This window comes from Xenopus tropicalis, chromosome 1 (genome assembly GCF_000004195.4).
Source record: "Xenopus tropicalis strain Nigerian chromosome 1, UCB_Xtro_10.0, whole genome shotgun sequence".
Taxonomy (NCBI): domain Eukaryota; kingdom Metazoa; phylum Chordata; class Amphibia; order Anura; family Pipidae; genus Xenopus; species Xenopus tropicalis.
In genome coordinates, this window is record NC_030677.2 from 117,027,530 (window position 1) to 117,050,848 (window position 23,319).

Below are 23,319 nucleotides of genomic sequence, written 5' to 3' on the forward strand. Positions count from 1 at the left end.
TGACAGTATATATGATTAAGAGAAAGAAAGTTTGCCAGCGCTTAGTTTGCCTTTAAAAATAATTTTTACAAAAAATGAGGTGTTAGTGTGGTCAACACTACACCGTGGGTTAGACCGAGCGCTGGCGATTTCTTTCTGTGTTTTGTGTACAATTTGTAACCAAATTTTGCTTCTAGCTTCTATGTAGCCTTTAAACCAATGAATCACTTTCATGTGTGTGCTAATGAGCTGGGGCTTAAAAGCTCCCTGCTTTTCCACTAGAGCCTTTTTGAGCTAAAGGTAGGTGCAATAGGTCTTACTACTCAGTCACATTGTTTGCTGGGGGACTTTATTTTAATTGCATCACAGACTCAAAGTCATTAGACAGTGTAGGACTCACGTACAATGAGGGGCCTTGACGTGGCACGTGAGCTTACATATTTTGGCCAAAGTGTGGTACTAACACCTCATTTTTTGTAAAAATTATTTTTAAAGGCAAACTAAGCGCTGGCAAACTTTCTTTCTCTTTGTGTATAATTAATGGCTTTTTATCGTTTATAGCAGCTGGTCAACTCCAGATTGTGGGTTAGACCGAGCGCTGGCACAATAGTGTGTTTCTAGCAGCTGGTCAACACTACACCGTGGGTTAGACCGAGCGCTGGCGATTTCTTTCTGTGTTTAGTATATATGATTAAACACCACTACGCAGTTTAGCAAATGCTATATTCAAGGAAGTGTGTGTCACCACAATAACAGTGATTAAAATTTACTTTTTCAGTTTCCATCTCATTCCAAGCTGGAAAAAAGGAGAAAAGGCACAGGTTACATAGCAGATAAAAGAAAAAAACACTGTTGTATTCTACAGAGTTTATCTGTTATCTGCTATGAAACCTGTGCCTTTTCTCCTTTGAATGGCTGCCCCCATGGCTACACAGCAGGGTATTTATATAAACTATAGTAGTCTTTCTAAAGCAAACACACAACTTTTACCAGTACAGATCAACAGTATATTATAGTTTAATTACTTTGATATAGTGTTAATTTTTTATTGTTACTGCACCTTTAAGGGTTCCCAACAAGCAACATATGTAGATATAGGATCTGCTATTCAGAATGCTTGGAACCTGGGGTTTTCTGGATAAGGAATTTTTCCATAAGTTGGTTCACCAGATCTTACGTCTGCCAAAAATCAATTAAACATTAGTTAAACCAAAGAGGATTGTGTTGCCACCAATATGGATTCATGCAGCTTAGTTACCATCAAGTACAAGGTACTGTTTTACTATTATACTTTTAAAAATCAAATTTATTTGCTTAAAACTGAGTGAGAGGTATAGGGAGGTGTAGAAACTACAAACCCCTAAAGTTGTGGCATTCCTTATATTGTAGCATACTGAGGTACTTCATTGCCTCCTTTGAGACCATCCCACTTCCCTCTGCTGGTTTCCTCAGTTTTTCATTTCATATTGCTGCAGGGATCCTCTTACTTCCTCTCTTACATAAAGAATTTGTTTTCAGGTAACATTAACGTGTAATTATGCAGCCTTTAATCCAAGAAAAACAAAACCATGCCATCAGAGAAATGTATTTTGCACCCCCCTCCCCCATTCACTCTAGCCATTTAAAGAGCCATTTAAGGTCCTTTTCAAGTTAAACATGAAACCCAAATTCTTTTTTTTTTAATAACATCCATACCCATTATAAAGACATTTAAAAATTGCAGCTGTCAATCATATATTGCCTGCCCTGCCTCTATGCCTTAGGCATAGAGGGGGGGCAGACAATACCTTTAGCTTTCCATTCAGATGTCACTGCACTTCACACTTTTCCCCTCTCTCCCCATCACCTTATTATGTAGCCAGTGCATTGGTATGGGCATCTGGTCCTCCAACAAGATTTTGGGGTGATGCAAAGCTTGCCTTAATAATAGTGTCCACAAAATGGCAGCTGCCTGCTTGCTGTGATTGAATAGTTCCAAGACATAAGGAAACAAGATTTATGCTATCTACAGTATATAGTGTAAATGAAGTCTATTTTGCTCAACTAACATGATTTGGAGTTATTCCTTAGGGTGACAGGTCCCCTTTAATGAAAATATATATATGAATCTTACTATTACAATTACTATTAGAATTTTAACTATGACTGACAGTAACAATTAAGGGATGAAAAGATGCTGAAATCATTCTAGAGCTAACCAATATTTCAATGAATGTAACTGCTGGTTGATGAAATATTAGTACCATCCTTCTTAAACACTCTGGTTAAGTGTATGGCTCACTAACACTATTTTCCTGTATAAAGTTTTCATGTTTCCCTGCAGGGTAGCTGAGGCTACAACTGGCTACAGCTATGCTAGAATTGTACTGCTTGGAGTATGATTTGCTTTAACCACTACGGACAGATTAATCTAGTAGCAGCATGCTAGAGATCACTAAAACAACTACCTACATCTGTATTTTTCTGAGGCTAACCTAGCCATCATGTCATAACCACTGTTGTGTTATTATATTAATGCAGTAGTTTTCTATTTGACAAAAATGTAGACAATAAAATATATTTAAAGAAGGTTTGCATGTTGTAATTATCTCATTGAATGTATAAGTAGTTCTTTCTCAGGTTTCATAATTTAGCTCTCATTTTTCATACACTGAAAAAAACAGCTTAATTATCAGAAACCCTAGGAGCCCTTCAGCTAATGTAGTATTGTTTGCTTTATGCTATGCCACAGCCAGCAATTTTAAAATGATACTGATACGAGAACACAATAATTACTTTTATGCTGTCATTCAAAGAATGACAACTCAGAAGCTTCCAGAAAGTGTAAAACTGCATCAATTATAGGTCACCAAATCAGTACATTTTCAAAATAACCTTCACATTTCCTATGATTACTGTACATTTAAAAGGGCGCAATCCCATCTTTTTTATTTTCCAATATGATATTTCTAATGGAAATATAAAGAAATAAACAGCTTTAAATATTTTTTTTATTTCTTTATTTTTTATTTCTTTACTAAAGAAGTGGGCTAGAAATGTTGTATATTATGTTTTGGGCTTTTGTACCAGCCCAAGGCAACCACAGCCCTTTAGTAGGGAAGATCTGTGCGTCTGACGATGCCCAAGTAGCCCCCATCTTCTTTTCTGCTGATTCACTGCACATGCTCTGTGCTGCTGTCACTTACCTGAGCTTAGGGATCAACTCATATACTGTATATACAGAATCTAAATGTTACAATATAAGGCTAATGAATTAATACAAATAATTAATACATGGCAACTCAGAAACCAGTGCAATTAGCATCAGAATTTAATAATCAGCCCTGTAGCATCAGCTTATATTACAGGCAAACCTCATTTTCTGCTCATTTTGTCACAATTTCTCAGCAGCCGCTCAGAGGATACTGAGCATGTGAGTGTCGCAGACACTTTCCAAGATGGGGAGCTCCTGTGACAAATGTGAAGTCCTAGATCATTGCTGCTACTGAGATGCTAAAACTTTAGGCTGGTGCAGTGAGTACATTATATAAAATATGGCATTTTAGATATATATAATTTTTAGGGTTTAGTTCTCCTTTAAGAGGGTTGACTTGCTCACACCGCAGTTTTAACTTTGCCTATTCTCAGCTGTCTCAAGCTTCATTATCACTTTCTATAGATTACTGTGTTAAAATCCACTTTCAAGAAGTCAGAATGGTATATGTTCTTGGGTGGGGTTTGATAGCACTTCAATAGGTTGTGTCTAGGCACAACTGTTTGCTTACATTCTGTACAGAAGGCAAAGTCATATCACAGATATCAACAAAGGCATTTCAATTTACAAAATGAGATTGTAGAGGAAATTTTCATTAGTATATTTTGTAAAAAAATATACTCAAATCGCAAAATTGCTCCGCACCTAGTTTGTTTTTTATTTCAGAGCTCCATTAAAGAGGGCGAGCTGGGGGAGGAATGTAGCCACCCCCTTCTTGAAAAAAAATTGGACATTTAAACATTAAATTAACGCAACAGGAGTGTAACCAATATGGATTGATTATAGCTAGTAACAAAGTACTATTTTATTATTGTTGGAGTGACCTTCCCCTCATTTGGAGCTTTCATTACACTGGGTTTATTAAAAAGAGAACTCATACTAAAAAGAGGATAAAGATGTCTTTGCTAGGTATTAGGCAATAATAACTGACACACCAGCAATTTTCCAAGTAAAAGAAAAATTAAACTTAACATACAACAACCAACAAATAACAATAAAGCAATAACACATATATGTAATATGTTGAAACAGACTGCTAAACAGAAAAAAAGCAATTAAGCCTGTAATTGTGACTATAGGATCACATGTCATTCTTCTGAAGTAAAGGTCAACCATCAGAATAGATACACCAAGATAAAAGATTTTACTTCAGCTGTTTCTTATAATTATTTTCTTACATCTGGATATTATGAGGTTGCATCTTTGATCATGACACATTCATGGCAGTAGTAAGCTGTTTTAGAGTCAATGACATTAAAAAAAGGTGTTTTTATAATGGCACGCAGCAGGAATTATAAACTATGACTATGGTTGGCACTATTTAAATATCATGACACCACTAAAGTGTTGGAAAAGCTTGCAGTAACATACAGGTACAATAATGCTATAGGTCCCATAGTTACATAGGGTTGCAAAAAGACCAGAGTCCATCAAGTTCAACCCTTCCAAAAAACCCAGCACACACAAACCTATACTGACCTCTTTATACACTCACATGCAAAAACTATACATACAAACATTAATACTAACTGTAGATTTTAGTATCACAATAGCCTTGGATACTATGCTTGTTCAAGAAATCATCCATGCCCCTCTTATAGGCATTAACAGAATCTGCTATTACAACATCACTAGGAAGGGCATTCCCCAACCTCACTGCCCTCACCGCGAAAAACCAACTACGCTGCTTCAAATGGAAGTCCCATTCCCCTAATATAAAGGGGTGGCCTCTGGTGCGCTTATCGTTTTTATGGAAAAAAAGAACATCCCCTATCTGTCTATAATCCCCTCTAATGTACTTGTATTAAAGGGGCAAGGGCAGCCCTTGCCCTCCCTCCCCCCCCTCTTCTAGAGTTCCCCCAGAACAGAGTAAGAGCAAGTGCAAGAAATAGATTTCCATCAGGTGCCTGTTATGTGCAAGTTTTCCTTGCTAAAGAGAGTTATGTGTGTTACAGCTAAATAGCAGCAGGTGGGACCTTTCAGGAGTCTTCTATAAAGCACAGTATATTGGCTGATTGAAGGGCCCTGTCTATAATGTATAGCTAACTTTTTGTCTGTCTGTTTCCGCATAATACTGATATGATAATACTGGTATGATATACTGCAGCCTAAACTTGTTACCTTGTCTTCTCTAAGCCCCAGCCTGTTCATATGATGCTGTGTGTGTGACATTGAGGCTGTGTTAGAAAATGGCTCTGCCTTAGTTTGCTGGGAAGGCTTCATCTGTTTGAATCTGTATGTGTGATGGTGTCGGTGATGGTTACTGTATTGTACAGTAAATGGCCTATTTAAAATAAAATTCACTGATAAAAACTGTTTAAAAAGCTGTGAAACGATGACATAATACACCACTATTAGTAGCTGACATAGGATTGCAGTTTGACAATCAGAAAACTCAATAAGCAGACTCTATATAGAAAATCTGTATCCCAACGCAGTCTACTGAACTTCATCTCACAGGTAACGTGGAGGAGACACTGCCCAATTGGGACATATGGACACTATTCAAATCACTAATAACACAGCAGGTCCCCTAAGAGGAATATCTGTTAGCCTGAATAGATGTAAAATGTCATTCGTGTTTTCTTTTTCAACTCTTTTCTATTGTGCTGAACAAAATTGAAAAGATGTGTTTGTTTCATAAATAAAGAATATACAAAAAAAAAAGCTGGAAAAATAAATGGCAAAGTTATCAAGATGCATTTTATTTTACAACTTTCAGATTTGACGCCGTTATTTAACTCCACTTCAGACTTTGTGTAAGTAAGAATGAAAGTAAGAAATTGCTCTAAGAAAAATATGCGTTAAAAAATAGCAGAGTTTTCTATGTGGCAAAGCCTGGCAATGTGTGCTGTATTGTTTTGCTGTTTTTTTACACTGCACAATAAATCTGCCCCTATGTAGTGGGGCATGGCTCCTGTGGCTGCTGCACCAAGGGAACCCACCAAATCCCAGTCTGAAGTCCTCGCTATTTATTCTGTTAGGAGTTAAGTATTATTGTCTGAATATCACTTGCCATAATATGTTCTGATTCTGACTCGAACTCAATCTCACCTATAAGTTTTCACCATAAAAAAGTAACTATTTCTAATGGAATTGAATCTGACCTATTATAGTGTTATATATATAATGCAACACATTCTTATGATTTATTCATAAACAGTGCCCCATGTTACATAATTATAGAATAAATGATTTCCCTACAAACCTGGCATTTCCTTAGAACCTTTATACTGGCTTAGTCTTGAAAAACAGCTCAGTTTAGGATCTCACCCCCCTGCACTATATGAAATTCCTCTAGTTTTTACAATTACCCTTAGATTATGCTCATGTACAGTGAGCATTCAGTGACGTGAGATGAGCCCTCCCAATAGCCCATGCCCCCAAACCAAATAGGTTATGCTTATATTTTCCATGGCACGCTACTTGCATCACTGATACCCTAGCCTACCATGTTACAAAGTTGGCATTTCTAAAACAGTCTGCTTTAGGCTGATGGCCTTGCCCCCCATCTCCCCTGGAAAATTTCTGCGGACACCCTTGAATAAGATGAGTAAGATATACCAAGTATTGCATCAAGGATGAAGAGAAACAACGTAAAACTGACTAAGATTGGCAGAATAATTTTAACGTCATCAGTGTTAGCAAAGCCAACTTTTGCATGCACTAAATATATGCAAACTTTAATAGACAGCAGTTGTAGTCAGGTCAACATTTTAAATAGTAAAACAACCTTATCGGTAAGACACACAGGTAAACAGAGCATGGGTTATACATAGGCAGATATTGTCATTAACCATATAATTTATTTATTTGCAGAAAACACTTTAATCCTTCAGTGGTCTGACATACCAAAACCCCCTCAAACCAAAAACTGGAAACAGAAGTGACATATAACCATTTGTTTCTGCTTATTGGTGCAAGAGTGCATTAAATGAGTGGCCAATGAACATTCTTTTGTGCTAATTTAGTTCCAAACAATCTTTCAGATGAACTCATTTAAGGACACAAAACAGAAAGCTGAAAATTTATAACAAAGAAGAAATCAATGTGATGCAAAGTGCAGTTTGTAAACAGTTTTCCCATATAGGTCTATAGAATGAAAAAAAAAAAGATGATCTGTCTATGTCTGACAGTTTATAAAATAAGGATACAAAAAGGAAAGCTATAGCTAATGGCTAAAGGCTGCACTACTGCCCCCCTAAATCAGAACAAAATGGGCAAACCTAGAGTAGGGGACAACTTATTGGAGCAGAGTAATTAAAACCCCCCAAAATGGGAATCTATATCAACTGAGACAAAACAGAGATACTAGAAGAACATGGCACTAACAATACAGGAGAAAGGCAGAATTCTGACTGAAAGAAACACAAGATTCTGTTTTTTAGCAACAGGGTGGGTGTTCGAACAGATTTCAAGCGCTGAAACTAAATTACTTAAAGATAAGCAAAGCTCTTTTTTCACAATACAAAGAAACAAAAATCAACAAATATGTAATCCAAACTAAGGTGAACCAATACTTTATATAAGCATATGAGAGAACTACCCTACAAAAAGCCTTAACATCAGCCAAACTAAAAACCAGTGGAATGATTTGGAACTAAACTCCCAACATCTCTATCCACCTTTAGTAATGCTCTTGTGGCTGAATGGAAGCAAATCCAAAAAAATCCAATGTCCCTATACCCATGGTAAATAAGCCCTATAGTGTATATAGTGTATAATACAAACTAAAAAATATGCATTTACATATAAATGTCTGCATGACAAAAAAACCAAAACACACATGAATTTCTTAGTTAAATAAATCTAATCAATAATTTATGCTTTATTACACAGCTTCTCTCCCTCCACCAGTTAAAAAAGAAATTATATTATTTATAGTCTACTCTTTAGAATGTGACATAAAGGTTACTTTTTAAATAAGCCATTTCAGAAGCTTTTTTAGAGAAATAATAATAAACTCCCAAGGCAAAATTTTGTAACAAATTTGTAACAAAATGCAGTAGATATTAGAATGTTAAATAAAACATGAATAAGGGAAGTATTTTTTTAATTTTTAAATAATGCAAGCTCAGACAATGTAAGCCCTTTCTTCCACAAAGGGCAAAGAGAAAATTATAATCATCCAACATAGTCTAATATATATTAACATGAAAAGCATATGCCCAGAAGCACTGCAGTCATTCCTCAGTGCTTCTGAACTTTGAATTTTTTCAGGGAAGCTTCCATATTACTCCTGTGTGTGATAAATATTGTACCCCCATGATATATTAGGATGTACTACCTGAAAATATGTTCCACATAACAATATATACCTCTTTGCAGTTTTGATGTTTTTATGAATGTATGAATTTTAAATGCATATACAAATTGCTGCTTATACTGTAGGTGTTGTTTTTTAGTCTCCATCTATTATATTATATCTTTTATAGTTGATCTGGCCAGTCCAGTTTTTATTATTAGTATTTATTATTAATTATGCTTAAGATGGAAAACAGAGGTAAACAGAGTGTTCTGTACATGCACAATAGACTGCAGTAGCCAGCATAAGGGGCAGCCCTCAGTCATTGTCAAAGGGCTGCTGTAACTTGTAATATAAACCAAATATGCCATCCCTACACTTCTTCAGTTCTGTAAAATAGTATCCACTCAAGGTGGATGCATTAATTTTGAATCCCAGAACCTTTTTTATTGTAATGCCAGACATTACTTTTGCTCCTCCGCACTTCCACATGCTTTAAAATGCATAACCTGTAGCACTGGCATTTTCTATATCCCTACAGCTTAACAGCTAATGATTTTTTTTCTCAATGTGTAAATTCCAGTACAGCCACACAGGGGCTGGATAGGCTGGAGAGTAAACATTGAACATCCCTTCAGCCTATTCTATTCCTGCGGCAGTACCAGGACTTCCACTTTGAGAAAGAAAATTAAGAATAAGATATAACCCCCAAGAATGTTGAACAATCATCTGTGTAGAAGTTGGGTTTAGGTGCACAGGCCCAAACCTACAGCCAAGGGGAGCTGAGTAAACCAAATATATAGCAGAGAGCAGGAACTCCAAAAAATCCCAACATAGCAAGCCATTACACTGAAAGTAAAGTATCTTTATTTAGTTTACATGTCCATAAAATAGGAAATGAAAACACAGGTATTGGATCTGTTATCTGGATAATTCACACTTTTAAAAAGGATATGCTTTTTCTTTTGTAATAATAAAACAGTACCTTGTACTTGATACCAATTAAGAAATAATGTATCCTTACTGGAAGTAAAACAATACTATTGGATTTATTTAATGTTTACATGATTTTTAGTACACTAAAAAGTATGGAGAGAACCTGTATCCAGAAAACCCCTGGTCTCCAACATTTTGGATGACAGGCCCTATACCTGTATTTTATGAAACTGATAGCAGAAAAAAGAGAGGGTGGATAGCAGGATAAAATAAAATTAATTAGGAAGTGAAACAGTAAAACAGAGAGGTTAGTATAAGGAAACAGAAGGAAAATAAATGGGGAGAAAAGATGGCTGGGAGAGTAGTAAAGAAAAAATGGTGTTATACAGATGAGGCATCTGAATGGGATATAGAGAACAGGAGGGAAGAAGAAAATATGAGAAAGGGAGGAAATAAGAGAGAAAATAAATGTTTTATGAGATTACAAGAGAAAGGTGGATTGGGTAGCAGACTGAAAAATGCTGAGAGGCTTTGCGGTTTGGTAGTTTGTAGTAGAAATATTTACCCATGTTGGATTCAACAGAATGTGTACTTTGTGAAATATGTTTTTTTGGGTCTTTGTACAGTTAGGGGTCTTATAACATGATACACAGACAGTGTGCTGTGTCTGTAGAAGCTGAATTGCCAGTCAAGAAAATCCCTATGCTTATTATAAATCTATGGCAACAAACTGTTCAATAGATCAAAATAGCAAAATGGCTTTGCTTTAAAGTGGGAAAAACCATAAAGCATTGGTGAACAAAAAATATTATAACCTTTGGTGTGACTGAAAAACTTAAGGGGGTGGGGGTTATATTTCTGGCACATGTATCCCACCGCTTTTTCAGCCCATTTTAAGCTCTAGCCAAGAGCACCGACAACTGGTAAAAAATCAGTCATTATTCTTACTGTAGGTAGCAGATAGGAGAAGAACAGTAGCTTACTTGTATTCATTTTCAGATGATTCACTTTTAGCCCATGAATTATGGATTTTTATTTTGTGTGTTTTATGAAAGTCACTTTCCTAAAATGACCTACAGTAAAATAAGCAAAAATATGCTTTGCTTAGGAACTTCTGGTGTGCAGCAAGCAAGGAAGTATAAAAACATTCTCAATGCCTGATACCAAAGCACACACCATCTGGAACAAAAGAGTCAATATTTGTTCTCATATCAGAAAATATTCGAGGGAATCTAGGTTTTCCTTCAGGATCCAGGTCTCATGAGGAATTGCCTATGCATTTTTTATTCTAAGCAGCTAAGTTAAGGCAGAAATGTAATTGCATATAAACTATGGGTTATGTAGTTGTTACTTCTATAAAGGTAAAAAGAAAATTTGCTTGTTTGTTTTGAGTACGTCTATTCCTACTGGGTATAATTAGGACTGATTTTCTCTACACATTTTCCATGCATGATATATCTCCGTATGCATTTGAAAGCAACTGTGATACAACAAATAGCAATGGTATACTGTTTCTTATAGAAACTATTACAACTAACCCTGTGTGTTTAAATTTCAAACATGCATATAAAACATCATCCCAGTTTGGCTCAAAACTATAGCTAAATATGAATTTAAGTATGAATATTGCTTTCATCTCACAGGAATAATGGGACCTTACAAAGTAGTACCACCAGTTATCCTTTTATAGCTTTTAAAACATTCTTAAAGGAAAAGGAAATGCATTTTGGCATTTTACTGCAAATAGATTAGCCACATTAGTGCCACCTAGAACACTATATTTATTCTGCAGAAAGCTTTACCATACCTGAGTAAACAGCCCTAGAAGCTCCCTTCATTTGTGTAAGATAGCAGTTGCCATTTTAGCTTGGTCTCTGTAACTTCCTAGCTGTAGCTCTAGCCATTGGTTGCTCAGATCACACATTCTTATGGGAGGGGGAACAAAAAGAGGGAGGGGAAAAGGTAGAGAGGAGAGAACTGCACAGACTTGTGCCCCAGACCTGAAGGAGCCCTAAATGAGAGATAAGTTACTTGACCACATGAAGTCGCCCACACCAGTGATTTACCTTCTGTCCCCATTTGCAACCAAGTAACATCCCCTGGGATATTACTGGCATTGCTTAAATAGTATATATTTCCAATCACCTGCTGTATTCTATAATTTGTGCTGTGTCCACAAGGCCAGAAAAATTGTTAAGCATAGGTGATGTATATATCACCTATTTATTGCAATGAATGAATATTAGAGATATATGCTAGAGCAACTGGTAAAAGCCTACCTGCAGAACTCAAGAACATGTTTTGTGCTGAATACTTATTTGCCGGACTGGAATGAAGCCACAAGCAAACTGATTTCTAACTAGAGATTAAATGCTTTGTGAAAATCATCTTCCAGCCCACTTGCTCTAAAATACAAATATATAACCTCGCTGGGCATCATGTATCAAAACCTATTCTGAAATCTCTAACATGTACCCCCTTTTCTACTTGAATTAAAATTACTATGCAGCAGACCAGATGTGACAGGCAAGGAGCATGCTCTAGTCAGGAGGTTTGTCAGTACTTTTGGTATCCTATTAATAAATAAGCATTCTTGGCTTAGAAGTGCATCACTGAAGTACTTAAACAGGTAGTAAGTTCTGTTCCATTGTTTACTTTGCTAAGCTTTGCTTGGCTGAAAGAATATCTAAATCATAATGATTATACATCTGTATGTGATTGTGCCCTATGCATAAATATATGTACATCCTATATGTATTTGGTAATGTGCTAAACTCAGCAACAAGCACCTCGTCTGTTGTAGCATAGGACTACTGCTGCAAAATTACTTAAGTGTACTGTATACCCAGACAAATGCTGAAATCAAATAGAGACATATGTTTTATATGCTCAGTTTTGACTGTTTAACAGGACAGCCTAGTACGTACCCTAGTCTTATATAAAATGGCTCTATGGCCGATGTATTTGAAAGTACATCTATTGTTATCTTAGTTTAGAAAAAGAAGTAAGCGTAAAAAAAAGAAAAAGTGAACCTAATTTTTACTTTTTTGCTCAAATGTATTTTGACAAGAAAATAGGTGCCAATATCTTCAACTGCTGTGCACTCTTCACTTGCACATATACACAGCAAATGACAATCATTCCCTTTTTATTCAAAAATGTATTCCATAAACTAGAAGGAAATATACTTTAAGGCCATAGTACATGGCAATAAAAGTGTTATAAGCTTTACAACTGAAACTGCTAAGACTGAATAAAAATATGACTGAAAAGTAATATATTGAATTTAATTATCAGGGAAAAACAGTACCTTGTACTTGATCCCAACTAAAATATAATTAATCCTTATTAGGTTTAATTAAAGTTTAAATTTTTTTTAGTAAACTTGAGGTATGGAAAACCCCAGGTCCCTAGAATTCTGGATAACAGGTCATATACCTGTATTATTTAAAAATAATAAGTTCCAAAATCTGTAAAATAATATAACATACTCCATCAGAATCTGGTTATGTGCTAAAATAACATCAGTAAATGTAAATGTAAAGATTAAAACAAAAAAAAAACCCAAAAAACATCAGTTTAGATTTGCTTGTCAGTTCCACTTTACCATGGTGACCATTTTTACCAATTACATAGTAATATATGTACGCCTAAGGAGATATTTTATTGGAGGAATGGGATAATCCTTTAGTCCTCTCATCACCCTCCTACCAGCAAAAGGAGAGATTAAGGGTTAGAAAGGGCATCACGCAGAGCTGACTGACATTAAATTAGGGGCTTCCTTCCACCTGCTAGGGTTTAATCAATTTGTCAACTATTCAGTTCTTTTTTGTATGTCTAGTGACTGATATATGTGTGTTAAATATTCAGCCTGTTGGAGAGATGGAAAAGAAATATCATCAAACTGTAAAAACAAAATTAATGAAAGCACCATTATTCATATATAAAATGTATTACTTTATGTTAAGTTTCTTACTTATATATAATATTACTTGATGTGTACATTATCAATTATTTTGTAGTGAGCATTTGGGTGTTTTCTAGGCCTGGACTGGAATTTAAAATAAGCCCTGGAACAGGCCCAAACAGCACCACTACCAGTCCAATAAATAGTAACTGTCTATGGCATCTTAAAGCAGCCCCTCTGGCATTAACCAGAATGCACAGATTGCCAGTCCAGGCCTGGTGTTTGTGTATAGCACAGGTTCCGGTTTATTCAATTATCTGCTTGTAGTGGTGACCAAAACCAGTGTCGGACTTGCCCACAGGCATACCAGGGAACAAAACAACTAAATCTACAGAAGAATAGAATAGATTATAGTACTGTATATATAAAGATAAAAAACTAGGAAATATAGAGACTGAGTAAGAAGTGGATGAAAAATGGTTTGGAGAGTGGGCCCATGTTTTAGGTTTTCTGGTGGGCCCCTGGGGTCCCAGTCCGACACTGACCAAAACACTTTGTGAGCTATATCGCAAAGGGTTAATAGTGAAAGGGTATTCAGTCACAGCATTTTTGTTGTTGTCGGACAGTCTTATCCTTCTGAATATACCAGGGTTTGTAAATACTGATTACCTGTATGCCATTGCTATGCAATATATGCCTCCCGTCATTCCTGCTGTGGGCAACTAAACACACACATTGCTTTGAATATTACTAGCAACGGAGTTTCTGAGTGCACAGTGCTATAGGTGAAATGAACAAGTGACTTTATTGCAATATGCCTCATTTTAAAAAGATATTGGTGGCATTGTAATAATTAGGCAAGTTTGCTGACAGTGAGCGATATACTGCTGACTGGTAAGCTGTTTGAAATCTAGGAGGTGACCCAAGCCACTGAAAGTGCCATGTAGGAGGAACTGCCTGTAATCTCCAATGTGAGTATCTCTGTGAGAGGACCCATGGGGAGTCAGTCTCTCCTCTATGACATTTACATTATATTGACTTTTTGCTTTCCATCTAGATTTGCCTAAGAGTACTGTTACTTTATATTGATTATGGTATGTTAGTGAATCAAATTGCAGAACACTAAACAAAAATGCATTGATGCTCATTTTGTCTTCAGAGTACAGGTTGTAATGAATAGCGTAACTATTTTTTCTTACATAAGGTTTAATCTTATGCTTTACACTTCTGTGTCAGTGTTCCAGGCTCATATTTCCTTGAGCCCATAAAATGAGGGTACTGTACTATTGTGTATAAGACTTTGGTCAATGGTAGTAGGTACCATGAGTTATCACCAGCAAATAGATGTGAATTTGGGCGTCAATTACTAATGAAGCAAAGAGAAAACAAATACCAGTTTACCATATTTCAGCACTTTTTAGGTGTCAGGTATGAGCCATGCTAGAATTTAGCCACAAAATGCCCAAGTGTCTGAAGTTTCACAGGTGCAGGAAAACAGCATACACGGGTGCAAAAGAACTGACAGCAGCAAAACAGGCTGTTTGAATGTGCTTTCTGTAATACAAGTACTGTATTTTGGGATCCAGTGTTGCAAATGAGGTGTTGTGTCAATAACAGTGACATCTTTTTATTTCTTCATCTTTTCTGCAGCCACGCTAGCCCCAAAACAGTTCAATGTTCATATCCCATTCAAAACATCCTTAAAAAAGAATTTAGCTAACAATACATTTATAATAAAAAAGGTATGTGGTGCCCATGGATGTCTGTATAGGTGTAGCTGCCATTAGGGATCAGGGAAGCAAACAGGCTGCCATCACAGCTAATGTCAAGCACAATACCAACAACTATAATAGACTGTAAGGAAGCACACAAAAAAGAAATATACAGTACACAAACACAGTGAGAGTCAATGTGCAGCTTGGTTGATAAGTTATTCTGGAAGTTGTAGTTCAACAACATTAGCTGGTAGGCTGCTGTTTGAGTATTCCTGATCAAAATAATCCTCTCTGACTTTAAGCATTGCACTCCACTTGCAATAGGGTATTATTATTATTATTAACATGTATTTATCAGCGCCAACAGATTGCGCATTGTATACACTGAACATACATAATTACATACAAAGCAACCAATAACCGATACAAAGAGGTGAAGAGGGTCCTGCCCAAAAGAGTTTACAATCTATAAGCACATGCATCTTGAAAAGCACAGGGCAAGGCATATAATGTGCACCTTCTGTGTGCTTTTTCATTTCACAGAGCATATATGTACAGGTATATTTTCTATCCCTCCACCAGCTAATTCCATTACCTAACAATTTCTGATTCAAATAATTTATGAAATCATTAACCTGTTTTCTATACACTAGAATAAATATGACCTATTTAAAATGCAAAGCAAGAACTATAATAAAAAATGTAATAATTGGATTTTATTGGATTTGTACTGTACGCTACAATCTGTACAGCTACTACAAAAAAAGGCAAAACCTAATCCAAACTCGTTTGGGTTGTTGTAAAACATAGCTGGCCCTCCCCCTTTTCATTCAAAAGCTAAGCCAGGCTTCCCATTGTCCCATCCCCCAGCAGGGATTGTACAGCATTCCCCCTTTTTTAACTGAACACAGAGCAGATGCACAGGGGATTCTCATTTACTGACAGAATTAACATCTCACAATGTCATTTTCTCTTAAACGGACACATTTAACGTCCATTAGTATTAGTCTCCTTTAAAAATGTAGCACAGTGCTGAAAAAGAGTGGTGACCTACACCAGAGTTCCAAGGGTTAAAACTGTAGCTGGCAAAAAAAAATGACAAATGCCTTTGAATACAACAAACAGCATAGCCATGTGGATTTATATTTCATTAAACGTAACGTGGCTAGATTTGCAGGGTATGAAAAACCAAAGAATGTGTTTATACAGTGAGAGGCAGTGTATATAAAAAGCAAAATGAAATTCTCAGATTTTCTTTTCCGTGGTGCATTAGGAATTCTCTCTCTCTTCCACACTGTCATTACAGAAACATTATTTCACTCCATGAATTGCATTCCTCCTCGTGGGAATTGGGCCGCCGCATAATTAGTTGAAGTCAACACCAGCCCCCAGTTTATTTTGGCTTTTTTTGTGGTCGTCTAATACAATAACTCATCGTGTTCACGTGCGCCCTCATTGGCACCCTTCCTTTTTTTAATTTTCCACTTCAGTGCAAGGTGCGGAAATTAAAATAATAATAAGTCGCATGTCAATCAATCTAATGCTTTGTTTTCCCAATTTCACAGTGATTTTTATGTATTCTTCCTGGTTGGTTATTACAGCTCAGCCATCCCGTAGCTGCAAAACTGCCACCCGAAAAGCTTAATAAAAAAATCACATGCAAATTCAGACCTATTAATGCAGAGCTGAATAAGCTGGTGTTTGACAGACCATAAATCTTTGGTACGTTTCCAAGGATGCAATTCCCTGCACAATTCTTGATTCTACTATAAGCTTATCGTTGGTTTTCAGAAATACAAAAACATAAATATATTGAAATAACATTTATCATTGCAAAACCTTAAGTACTTAATGTTGTATCATATAATGTATAGGACTGAGCATCTCAGTTATACATTAGGGTACCAAATAGAAGAAATCACAGAGAGTGATTTTATCTCCCCCTATAAGAATAGGTAGCTGTGCCTCTTACCAGTCTCTCTTTTGCAGCCAATCTGTTCAGCTAAGAGTGCCGATATCCCGTGCAACTTGCAGGATTCAGAATCCCATATGAATGCATCCTGATGCTTATGATATCCTTTTTCCCTGCAGAAATGCACCTGCTTTAAGCCCAAATCATTGCATCAATCACCCATTTCCTTGCTCTTGTCTATTTCTTTATCTGTATGTTCCAAATACTGTAGATCCAGGTTTGTCAGGTTTCCACTGCTTGTATTAATGGAAGGAATTAGAAAGCCACTTGCTCCGGAGAGGAGAAGGAGGAGGGGGGAGTAACCAATACAATGAGCATGCGCAGGGCTGGTCATTAGTGTCTCTCTCAAGCACGAAAACACATCTACTGGGTAAAGGAGAAAAACACATCTGCAAAATCTTTCAGAGAGTATGTGTATGTGTCAAAGATCTCTAGTGATACGAGCACGATGCTTTCCTTTGTATCCTACCAATGGTACAGCATCCCTTGTATAGCTGCTTTATACTAGTGTTCTGTTTGTACCAGAGTTTTTGTATATGGTTTGTTTATATATATATATATATATTTGCTTATATATGGAGGGCTGCCCACTAGACAAGATGCACTGGAGAATGATGCTTGGAGCAGATCTGAAAGGAACATGCTATACAAAGCCACAGGCTTTTTTCACAGAAAACCAGATAAAACCACTTGTCGGGGGAATACTAAATGGGCAACAGACCTGCAACTCAAGAGGGGATTCCTCTATAGTTTAAATGAAAAACAGCTTACATTCCAGTGAAGGAAAATATGATGTACTAATAATATTTCATTTATATTACTGAATTTCCTTTTAAATTTCAATATACATAGGGATATATATTTCTGTTCAGGCTGGGGCTTTTAATCTTAGAATAAAATAGTATAGTATAGTATAAAAATAATAATAACAATAATTAGGGATGCACGGCATCCACTACTTTGGGATTCGGCTGAACCCCGGATCCTTCGCCAAATACCAAACCAAATCTGAGTTTACATATGCATATTAGGAAAAAGGATTAAAGAGAACTACGTGTGTAGCACGCTGCAAAAAAATTTCAACTTCAGTTTTTCGTGACAAAAAGTCACATGATTTTTACTGATTTTGGATTCGGTTCAGCCAGAGGCATAGATTTGGCCGAATCTGAATCCTGATGAAAAAGGCAGAATCTTGTCTGAATCCCAAATCGAATCCTGGATTTGGTGCATCCCTGACAATAATAATCGTCATCATCATCATTACCATCACCTTCATTTATATTATAGTAATACATTTATTATAAATTATCCTTAAAAAGCCTGAAATCCACATTACATAATGAGGGCATGACAGTGTTACTACAGTGGAAAAGGAAATTTTAAATGGTAATAGAAAACAGCAAGGTTTTGGATTAGCTATTCTCTTTAGAATAGTGTTTTTTGCAGGTGGAAATACTGTAACCAGCAGGGACTGGGACTCAAACAGGCCACAGAGGCCCAAACAGCCCCTTCCCCCACACCCAATTAATAGTGACTGTCTATGGCATCTTACAGCAGCCTCTCTGGTATTTGCCAGAATCCAGAGATCACCAGACCTTGCAGGAATTGGTTAATAAAATAAAAGCCCCTACCAGTGCTTGCTACAAGTTCCTTGCTTTCCTTGTTGAAGGATGTAAACTGGGTTCCACCATACAGAAACTTTTTAACCAACAACAAGGCTTGGATTGTGTGACCCGAGACACAGCACTCCCACATTACAGGGCACATTTTTGGACTAGGTGTCACTATAACAATCAATTTAGGACATCAAGGACATCTCCTCCCCTAAACAGCCTTTATCCCTCCAGCAATACTCTCTTAACCCTTTCCAAATAAACCCTTCTTAGTCAATGTATCTTTCTTTACAATCAAATCAAGTGCATACTCCACAAGACCCCAGTTAGCGATAAAAAGCAGAGCTTTATTTCACATAATTAAAAGCCTGATAGATTTCATGTGTGTATACAAATAATCATAGACACAAATATCACAAAAAAATATCCGCCAACATCCGCTCATTAAAAAGGCTTCAGAACTGACATCACTAATGCTGTCCCTCTTACTACATTAACACTTTGCTTACTTAAGTCTAAATGAACATGTGAAATAATTAACTCCAATATCCATCCAAGTAGCAATAAACCTATAAACAAAAATTGGATACCTCACATTGTAACATGATCTTTGTAACATTCAAACAATTATAACTGGTTCCATTATTACTTCAAACAATGTAGACATCCAATGTATTTAGTGCTATGTAAATGTATTTTTATTTTAAAAGTCCAAATTCACTCAATTAATAAAATATTTAATTTCACATAATTTTAGTTTCCAATAATTAATACATCTATTCCAGATTAAAATTCAATAAAACCTTCCATCTCCATTGGTAATTATATGAAACAGTCCACATCCCATTTCAGATTTAAACCATTAGGTTCCCAAGTATTCAAAAGGAAGATCCATTTCACTTCCAACTGTTGTAACCATTTTAGGTTTATCACCTCTTCGACTGTATGCCCCCACTCTTTACCTTGAATCTGTATATTGGATACATTACCTCCATTGCACTGAGCAAAGTTTTACATATTGGGTCCTACAGTATGTACACATTAGCACATATACCACATATGTTGCATTACAGTTAATAAAACTCACAATTTTATACTCCTTCCAGTTTAAGTGCTAATGAATGCCTGGGAATGCCTGGGAGCACATCATACACTGGATCGCTCGACAGCAATACATCCCTTTATAAGGTTATCCTTACCTTATCCCTTAGCAAATCTGATCTTTCTCTCTATATCGCTAGCCTGAACACCCTTTCCAGATTTTGCATCTGGTAACCCTTTTGCCAAAAATTGATCTTGAAGGTTACAGGCTTTCCCCCAAAAATCTTTCTCTGTACTATAATTATACCTTAGCTTGCAAATTTGCCCTACTGGTCCCCCTCTAAACACATGTTTGGTGTGACATGACCTTGCATGTAACAATGAATTACCTGAACTTCCTGAATTACCTGCACGTCCATGATTTGATAACTCTAAATTAAAAAATGAAATACTCTTTTTACGAAAATTTCCAGTTAATTTTAAATTCAAATTACTATAATTTAAGGTGTCAATAAACATAAAAAAATCCTTCTCCTTCACCTTTCCAAACAAATATCATCTATATAACGCTTATACATGATAATCTCCCCGTGTCAGTTAAACTACCTCCATAGATGTTGGCCTCCTCCCACCAACCCATATAGGATGGTGTAGGTGGGCACAAATTTTGCACCCATTGAGGTCCCACACTTTTGTAGTAAGTCGAATTGAATTGAAAATAATTACCTAAAAATGCAGAGCAGAGCAGCTGTGTACCTGGTCAAGCAGGGTCTGTGTCGGCGGTGAGACCCAAAGCTTCTACGATTCAACAGAAGATGGCACCCAGGTACGCAGCTGCGCTGCTCTGCATTTTTAGGTTGGGGTTTGCGACAGGGGCAGTTTTTTAACTTACGTATGAGTATGAGATAAGGGAGAGGTGAGGTGGGTCGAGGCAGGCCAGTTAAGGGAGCTTTTATATCTGGGAGGTGTAGTTCTTCTTTAGTAGTAGTTACTTCCTGTAACAAACCGTTTTTTTTATTTCCTTGGCGTCTTCACATAGACCTTTGCTTCTTCATAATCATAATTATCTCTGTGAAATTTTCTTGTCTTTCTAAGAACTGTTTAATCTTTTTCCTTCTTTACTTTTATTTTTACTGGCTGTTTTAATCTTGTATATTCTGCCTCCTTCTTCTATTCTTCTAATGTCAACTGATAATCACTACCCTCATTTCTCACTTCAATTAACTTACTTCTCTTGACATATCAATTAATATCAAATATTAGCATATCAATTAATTTAGTAGAACAGTCACTCAACATTTTATTTCACAGATTTTAAAAATGTTCACCTTCCACAGGAAACGTGGGTACTTTTTTATTCTTAATTCCCTTGGTTTCATTTTCAATTTCATATATTTCTCAAGTGTTGCTACATGTTGCTATCTTTCTTTGCCAAAAAGCAGCCTCTGCATCTGCACTAATACATATACATCTGCATGCCTACCAAAATTACCTCCCCTACCAAACACATACCCCTTTATAAGTCTCTGTCCACTAAGTACATCTGCCTCATTATAATTTTCCTTCCAAAAATAAAGCTTTCTCTTTAACATACAGGGGCACATTTACTAAAACTCTAAAATTTCTTATTTTTTTCTTTTTAAAAATTCAAATAAACTCACGTCAGCGAATGTCTGTCATTTACTTAAAAGTCAGTCAACTGAAGAAGTCAGCAAGGGAAAAAGTCACAGAAAAGTCGCAAAATTCTGCATAATGAATTGTCGAAGAAAAAAACAGCGTCAAAAACCCAAAACATGTAAAGTTTTGAAGCAAAAGAATGATCCTCCTGGGAAGGGAAGGGACATCTGCCATTGACATCTACATGATCTCAGCAAGTGCTGGCGAATTGTTGGATTCAGATTTTTAGCCATTTTGACACATAGTAAAACTCTTGCCCATCAACATATATTTTGTACCTCTCTTGCCACCAAACATGTTTGCCTCTTCATCTCTCCTCTAAACAAAAAAATCACCCACTGACCTAACCAACCACTTACAATGGCCTTTCAATAGAGTAGCCTCTACAGTATATCCCACAAATAAATGATCCCTTGCCACTTTATAAAATTATGCTCTGTCTCCACCTGTCGATCAGTCCTCCTACCTTGAATAATTTGCTTCTCCCTTTACAGCCTTTACCTCCTCCCCCATACAGCCTTTTACCCACACCCATACTGATTCTGCAATCTAACAGAGCTCCCTGTACATCTCTATTTACATAAATTTAATGTACACCTGTATGTTTATGTACCATTATGCACCCTTTTTATCTTTCGCTTCATCAACACATCAGGTTCTGAATACATCAAGCTATGCCACTCTGCCAGTAAAGCAGCTGTTTTCCTTTTATCGGGTCTCTGTCTTTTCTCCCTTATATTATTTCTGTCTCTAGCCCAATTGTTTAACATGTTCGTTTGCTACTACTTCCTCAATACAGCGGAGAGATAAAGAAATTACAGTGAACCTGCATGGCTTCTGACAATGATTACATATCAAATGGAAGCACCACTAACACATTGAAATGCATGCATTGTTAAAGGAGAACTGAACCTTAAAAATGAATATGAACATATTTTATATATTGAACTTATTGAACCAGCTTAAAGGTTTAGCATATCTATAGTAGTAATGACCCGGGCCTTTAAAATTGTCACAGAGGGTCACGATTCTGGAATCTGTTAGAAGTTACTGTAGCACTCACATGCTCATCGTAGAAAATTAGCAAGCAAAAAAAGAGCTTTGCCTGTCATAGAGGGTGATACTGCAGGACTGATTAATAAGTATTATTTACTAATCAGCCTTATATTGTGACATTTAGATTCTATATATACAGTATATCGTGCATAGGTCCCTAAGTTTCAGGTAATTGACAGCAGCACAGAGCATGTGCAGTAAAACAGAAGAAATGAGGTGGGGAGATACTGGGGGCATATTTGGAGCAGATCTTCCCTGCTAAAGGGCTATGGTTGCCTTGGGCTGGTACAGAACCCCATATACATAATGTACCGCATTTCTAGCCTAATTCTTTATTTAAGCTTTAGTTCTCCTTTAACAGTGCTAACAATAAGGTTGCTTAAGAGGTATTACCCAAAACTACACCTGCTAGCTCTCTGTGACTTCAATGGAAACCACTAATAAAGTCAGATTTTGATCTGGAAACATTTTAATGCTAATGCAAATTTTCAAGCCAATAGCCTTTCTTTACCAGGGGAGGTAGGAAATTCCCACTAAAGTCATATAGTGCAAGCATGCACAGTTTTTAGTCACCTGAAATACAGGTATGTTGGTCGAGAAAACTCCTTAAATGTCCTTATTCTAAAGACTAAAGACTTATCAAAATTTGTATTTGTGTAGTTATAGTTTTTTTCTAATAAACTAAACTCACAAATTAAAAAAGCACCCATGTTCCTTTATTTATTAAACAAGACAAAAAATAAGGATGCCAACATGTGTTAAAAAAAATTCAATGAGACAGGACAAGGGTATTAACATTTGTACAGATACATTTGGGTCAAAAGGTTCTGCTGTGATTTTTGGGACCAATTGGTGTTCTGGGGAGTGGCATAAGGTGTGGCACAAGGCAAGTTTAATAAGTAATCTGTAAGTTCTCTAATCGTTC

The 23,319-nt window shown here is 36.4% G+C and overlaps 1 protein-coding gene across 2 annotated transcripts in view; it reads right to left on the minus strand.

The window, feature by feature from the left end:
- Nucleotides 1-17,302, minus strand: part of plppr1 (phospholipid phosphatase related 1) — a 66,689-nt gene extending 49,387 nt beyond the window's left edge. Inside the window, 2 exon segments of one of the 2 annotated variants that reach the window (NM_001102900.1) lie at nucleotides 17,008-17,029; nucleotides 17,164-17,246. The gene's annotated coding sequence lies outside the window, so the exon portion shown is untranslated. 2 annotated transcript variants of the gene reach the window in all.
- Between the last annotated feature and the right edge of the window lie 6,017 nt (nucleotides 17,303-23,319).